This window comes from Castor canadensis, chromosome 10 (assembly GCF_047511655.1).
Source record: "Castor canadensis chromosome 10, mCasCan1.hap1v2, whole genome shotgun sequence".
NCBI classification, from domain to species: Eukaryota; Metazoa; Chordata; class Mammalia; order Rodentia; family Castoridae; genus Castor; species Castor canadensis.
The window spans coordinates 136,937,090-136,944,254 of record NC_133395.1 but is presented as its reverse complement, the minus strand read 5'-3'; the positions used below and the strand labels follow the sequence as shown (position 1 = coordinate 136,944,254).

Here is a 7,165-nt window from a genome sequence, read left to right as displayed (position 1 = left end):
ATGAGAAAAATAATAAAGACATGAAAATAATCCACATCTGTATCAGAGAGTGAAAAGTTCTATTTAGCTAGTGACAGGGGAGGTGGATGCTAGCTGTTCCTAGGTAATTTAGAATGCACAGGGATGATTTATCATAGGCTTAAAAGAGAGGAAGTGGTCTGCAAATAAAATCACCCCATTTGGGGGAGAATGGTCATGGAGAGGTGATTATCACAGGTTCTTAACTTTGGAAGTTCTGTTCTAGTTCTGCTCCCTGCCACACAAATTTCTAGATAAGCCAGACATCTCCTGCTGTGCATAACACACATACCATACACCTACTGGATATACTGAACACATATTGGACACTGTCTATGCATTTGGAATCATAGTGAGCATTGCAATGTCAAATGAAGAAAAAGGCAGGGAAGATCCAAGATGGCAACTAGAGTGCAGAAGCAGACAGCATGAGCTCCATAAATCAAAAATCTTGCTGAGATGCTGGAGCCACACTTGGCAGAAATAAAGCACCAAGAAGAATCAAAACCTCGACACCCTGAACCCTCAGCCCATACAAAGCCTCTCCACACCACATTACACTGAGAAAACAGGAGGACTCCTGTGCCACCAGACACTGGTTCCAAACCTGCTTGTGAGACATCTGGCAGACCAACAGGTGAGCAACAAGCATCACATGGTATTCCCACAGCCACCCCTGGGATAAACCTGCATAGCCCCTGGACAGACTGACCACCCGCCCTGCAAAAAAAAACCCAAAACTTAATAATAAACAAAGAACTGAAAAGAAACACGCAGCAGAAGGGGCAAGGTGCTGTAAGCACACTGGAGAAGTGGGGAGAGGCAAGGAGCTGCTCTCTGTGGGAACTTTCAGTAAACAAAGATTGGAAAGGCAGAAGGGCTGACAGCAGATGGGTGATAAGCCACTGCCTGAAATAGGGTAGATAGTGGTCCACAAAGCTCATCTCCTGAGCCAGTGAGCAACACCCAAAGTTAAATGACACTGCAAAACTGAAAAATAATCAACAACCCATCGCAACACACTGACAGCAGGGAGTCGGCTGATGGATCTCTGACCTTGCCCCAGAGAAAGGGGGCAAGGCAAAGAAACAAGCCGCCAATAAACCAACACAGTGAAAACCCAACTCCAAATCAGGATGGCTGGTGGGCTACAGAGCTGAACTCCAGAACCTGAGGACAATATACAAACTCAAACTGCCACAACTCACTGAGGGAGGAGCTGAATAAGCAGCTGCCACTGAAAGACAGGAAAAAAAAACTGGTAAGAATCACCAACCACCTGGTGAGACAAAGACAGAGCCTCTGCTTAAATACCAGCATCAGGACTGGATGCTGAAGGAGTAAAACCAGAACTACTAAGACTGAAATTCTATTGTTCCTGAAACTGGAACTTTTTGTATGTGTTTGTTTGTTTGTTTGTTTGTTTTGTTTCCTGTTTGTTTGTCTGTGTGTGTTTGTCCATCTCTCCCTGTTGATTTCTTTGGTTTTCTTTTGTTTGGTTGGTTGGTTTTGGGGGGAATTTTTTGGTCTTTTTTTTTTTTTTTGTAAGTTTTACTATTGTCAGTTAGCTAATACTATATTACACACAGACTAGGGGCAGAAATAGCATACATTCAAACCTAAAACCCAACATATCCACAAAACAAAATTAAACCAAGGGAAAGAAAACAAGTGACTGAAACCACCAATAGCCTATCAAGAATATAGCTACACAGTAACAAATGGAGCAATGGGAAAACAAAAAGGGGATGGAAACCATTCTCACCCCAAAAGAAGGAGAAGAGTTCCAAGCAAAAGGGATTCGTAATATATTCAATAAAATAATAACAGAAAATGTCCCAAATCTAGAGAAAACTATGCCCATTCAGGTACAGGAAGCCTCCAGAACACCAAACAGACTCGACCAAAATAGAACTACCCCATGACATATTAACAGTAGAACAACAAGCACAGAGGTTAGAGAAAGAGTACTGAAGGCTGTAAGACAGAAAAAACAAATAACATACAAAGGTAAACCCATCAAAATCACAGCAGATTTCTCAACAGAAACCTTAAAAGCAAGAAGAGCATGGAGTGAGGTATTCCAGAAACTGAATGAAAATAACTTCAACCTTCAGATACTCTACCCACCAAAACTCAAAATAGATGGAAGTCTTCCATGATAAGCAGAAACTAAAACACGACCTACTGGAACCTATGGGACATAGCAATGGCAGTCCTAAAAGGAAACTTTATAGCCATGAGTGCATATATTAAAAGAGAGAAAGGTCTCAAATCAATGAACTAATGCTACATTTCAAACTCCTATAAAAAAAAGAATAGGCAAATCACAAAACAAGCAGAAGGAGAGAAATAATAAAAATAAGGGCTGAAATTAATGACGTAGAAACAAACAAAAAAATACAAAGAATCAATAAAACTAAAAGTGGGTTCTTTGAAAAAATAAATAAGATTGACAGACCCCAGGCAAACCTGACTAAAATGAGGAGAGAAAAAACCCAAATCAGTAAAATCAGAAATGCAAACAGGGAGATAACAACAAACACCATGGAAATCCAGGAAATCATCAAAGACTACTTTGAGAACATATATTCTAATAAATTTGAAAATCTTGAAGACATGGACAAATTTCTAGATACATATGACCATTCAAAATTGAACCAAGAGGATATTAATCACCTAAATAGATCTATAACACAAAATGAAATTGAAGCAGTAATAAAGAGTCTCCAAAAAAAGAAAAGTCCAGGACCTGATGGATTCTCTGCTGAATTCTATCAGACCTTTAAAGAAGAACTAATACCAACCCTCCTTAAACTGGTCCATGAAATAGAAAGGGAAGGAACACTGTCTAACTCATTTTATGAAGCCAGTATTATACTCATCCCAAAACCAGACAAAGACACCTCCAAAAATGAGAACTACAGGCCAATCTCCTTAATGAACATCGATGAAAAAATCTAGAATAAAATAATGCTAAACTGAATCCAAAACACATCAGAAAGATCATTCACCATGACCAAGTTGGCTTCATCCCAGGGATGCAGGGGTGCATCTATAAATCTATAAATGTAATACAGCACATTAATAGAAGCAAAGACAAAAACCACTTGATCATCTCAATAGATGCAGAAAAAGCCTTTGACAAGATCCAACAACACTTCATGATAAAAGCTCTAAGAAAACTAGGAATAGAAGGAAAGTACCTCAACATTACAAAGGATAGATATGACAAACCTATAGCTAACATCATACTTAATGGAGTAAAACTGAAACTATTTCCCCTAAAATCAGGAACTAGACAAGGATGCCCACTATCTCCACTCCTATTCAACATAGTACTGGAATTCCTAGCCAGAGCAATTAGGCAAGAAGAAAAAATAAAAGGAATACAAATAGGTAAAGAAACTGTCAAAATATCCCTATTTGCAGACAACATGATCCTATATCTTAAAGACCAAAAAACTCTATCTAAAAACTCCTACACACCATAAACAGCTACAACAAGGTGGCAGGATACAAAATCAACTTACAAAAATCATTAGCTTTTCTATACACCAATAACGAACAAACTGAGAAAGAATATATGGGAGCAATTCCATTTACAATAGCCTCAAAAAAATCAAAATCCTAGGAGTAAACTTATCAAAGGATGTGAATGACCTCTACAAGAACTACAAACCCCTGAAGAAAGAGATTGAGGAAGATGACAGAAGATGGAAAGATCTCCCGTGCTCATGGATTGGTAGAATCAACATAGTAAAAATGGCTATACTACTGAAAGCAATCTACATGCTTAATTCAATTCCCATCAAAATCCCAATGACATTCATCACAGAGATGGAAAAATCTACCCTAAAGTTCATTTGGAAACGCAAGAGACCATGAATAGCCAAGGCAATACTCAGCAAAAAGAGCAATGCTGGAGGTATCACAATATCTGACTTCAAATTATACTACAAAGCAATAGCAATAAAAACAGCATGGTACTGGCACAAAAACAGATACGAAGACCAGTGGAACAGAATAGAGGACCCATATATGAATTCACACAGCCATGCACACCTTATTTTTGACAAAGGTGCCAAAAACATACAATGAAGAAAAGACAGCCTCTCCAACAAATGTTGCTGGGAAAAGTGGTTATCCACCTGCAAAAAACTGAAACTAAATCCATGTTTATCACCCTATACGAGTATCAACTCAAAAATGGATTAAGGACCTTAATATCAGACCCCAAACTCTGAAGTTAGTACAGGGAAGAGCAAGGAATACTCTGGAAGCAATAGGTATAGGCAAGGACTTCCTCAATAGAACCCCAGCAGCTCAGCAACTAAGAGAAAGGATGGACAAATGGAACTATGTAAAATTAAAAAGCTTCTGCACAACAAAAGAAATGGTCTCTAAACTGAAGAGACCATCCACAGAGTTGGAGAAAACATTTGCCAGCTATACATCAGACAAAGGACTGATAACCAGAATATACAGGGAACTCAAAAAAAAACTAAGCTCTCCCAAAATCAATGAACTGATAAAAAAAAAAATAGGCAACAGAACTAAACAGAACTTTCTCAAAGAAGAATTCCAAATGGCCAAAAAACACATGAGAAAATGCTCACCATCTCTGGCCATAAAGGAATTGCAAATCAAAACCACACTAAGATTCCACCTCACCTTGCTAGAATAGCTATCATCAAAAACACCATCAACAACAGGTGTTGGCAAAGATGTGGGGAAAAAGGAACCTTAGTACACTGCTGGTGGGAATGCAAGCTAGTGCAACCACTCTGGAAAAAAATATTGAGGCTTCTGGAAAATCTAAACATAGACCTGCCATATGATCCAGCAATCCCACTCCTGGGGATATGCCCAAAGGAATGCAACACAGGTTACTCCAGAGACATCTGCACACCCATGTTTATTGCAGTGCTATTCACAATAGTCAAGTTATGGAAACAGCCAAGATGCCCCACTACTGATGAATGGATTAAGAAAATGTGGTACTTATACACAACGGCCATGAAGAAGAATGAAATATTATCATTCTCAAGTAAATGGATGGAACTGGAGAACATCATTCTAAGTGAGGTTAGCCAGGCTCAGAAGACCAAAAGTCATAAGTTCTCCCTCATATGTGGACTTTAGATCTAGGGCAAATGCAGCAATGTTGCCGGACCTGGGTCACACGCTAAGGGGAGAGCACATACGGGAGATATGGGGATAGGCAGAAAACCCAAAACATGAAAGTGTTTGATGTCCCCAGTCCAGAGGAACTAATACAGAAACCTTAAAGCGACAGAAGTCAATATGGGAAGGTGATCGGGAACTAGCGAAAAGGTCAGGTAGAGATGAATCAATTCAGGTTGTAACACACTTGTGCATGGAAGCAATGCTAGGAATCTCTCTGTATAGCTATCCTTAACTCAACTAGCAAAAATGCTTTGTCTTTCTTATTATTGCTATGTCTTCTCTTCAACAAAATTGGAGAAAAGGACAGAACAGGTTCTGCCTGGAAGCAAGGGGGAGGTTAAGGGGAGAGGGAGGGGTTGGGTGCAGGGGGGAGAAATGGCCCAAACAATGTATGCACATATGAATAAATGAATCTAAAAAAGAAAGAAAGAAAAAGGCAGGGCCTCTGTCCTCACGAAGCTGATATTCTAGTGAGGAACACATCAACTGGATTAATAAATAAATAAGTAAATTAAGAGAAATACAATTTATGGCATTACAAGGGAAAGAATTGGGATGACAAGATATAGCATATAGACAGTGAAAGGAAGCCATCAACAAATAAACACCACCTTGTAGAGGAGATAATATTTGGGCAGAGACCTGAATAATGAGGTTAAGCATTGAACTGAGCGCTGAATGTTAAGGAGGATCCACTGTGCCTGTTAAGATCCTGGGACTATATTCAGTGTTGGTTCCTAAAACTTTTCACCAAGGTCTTCTACCTTCACATTTTCTCACACTGAGATGCCTCTTTTAAGTATAACTAAGTGGTACTTCTCATTAACCTAAACACGTGAGGTGAAAAGGAAACTAAGGGCTGGTGTAGTGGATCAAGTGCTAGAGCATCTGCCTAGCAAACATGAGGCTCTGAGTTCAACTCCAGTACCATCAAAACAAAAAAGAAGAGGAAACTACAGTCTAAGTGACATGCTCATGATCAGATTCTAGTATTTGGGGGAGGTGCGAGGAATTTGTTGTCATTTAGCTTTTATTCATAATCATAAACCTAACTCTGCAATCCAGCTACACTTGGAAGGGAATAAGGAAATATGGAACCCAAAGAAATAGAGAGAGCATAAAGAGTATAAGATACTGAGAATAGGTGGGGAAGAGGGATACTCTCATGAGCTACAGAAGAAATAGTCTTGTGCTTAAGATAAAAACACAAGTGAAATGTTTTCGAGTTGTCTACTCGTTGCCAGCAATGATCATCTTCTTGCTTGTCTTGCCATTCCTGGACACAAAGTGCTCCATGTCTTCCACAATCTTCACAGCCTTTCACTTTCCTCAAGAACACACGCTTGCCATCCAACCACTCAGTCTTGGCAGTATAGATGAAAAACTGGGAACCACTTGTGTTTGGTCCAGCACTTGCTAAGGACAAAATGAAAGGACATGTATGCTTCAGGATGAAGTACTAATGACTATATTTCTCCCTGTAGATGGACTTGCCACCAATGCTGTTGTGGCATAAGAAGTCACCACCCTGGAACATAAATACTATAAAATTCTGTTAAAGCAGGAGCCCTTAAAACCAAGTCCTTTCTCTCCAGTGCTCAGAATTCAACAGTTTTCTTATGTCTTTGGAATTCTGTATCAAATGACTCAAAGGAGATGAGGCACAAGAGCTCATCATCAATGGCAATGTCGAAGGGCATGGTGGGATTGACCATGTGTGGCAGTGAACTGTGCATGTGCCAAGTGTGGGTGCTGGGATTTGACAGGCCCACTGCTTTGTCTATGTTCTTAACACTGCACCACATGACTTCTCAAGGCACAGGTCCACACAATGTAAAAAGCTCATGAGAAGGACTTAGACAAACACCTCTAATTAAGCAAGCAATGTGGTCTTTTTTTTTAATTTCCTTTATTCATATGCGCATACAATGACTGGGTCATTATTTCCCCCTTTCCC

The 7,165-nt window shown here is 39.6% G+C and overlaps 1 pseudogene; it reads right to left on the bottom strand.

Moving 5' to 3' along the window:
• Window positions 1-6,329: 6,329 nt before the first annotated feature.
• On the bottom strand, window positions 6,330-6,784 carry LOC109699284 (peptidyl-prolyl cis-trans isomerase A pseudogene; annotated as a pseudogene).
• Between the last annotated feature and the right edge of the window lie 381 nt (window positions 6,785-7,165).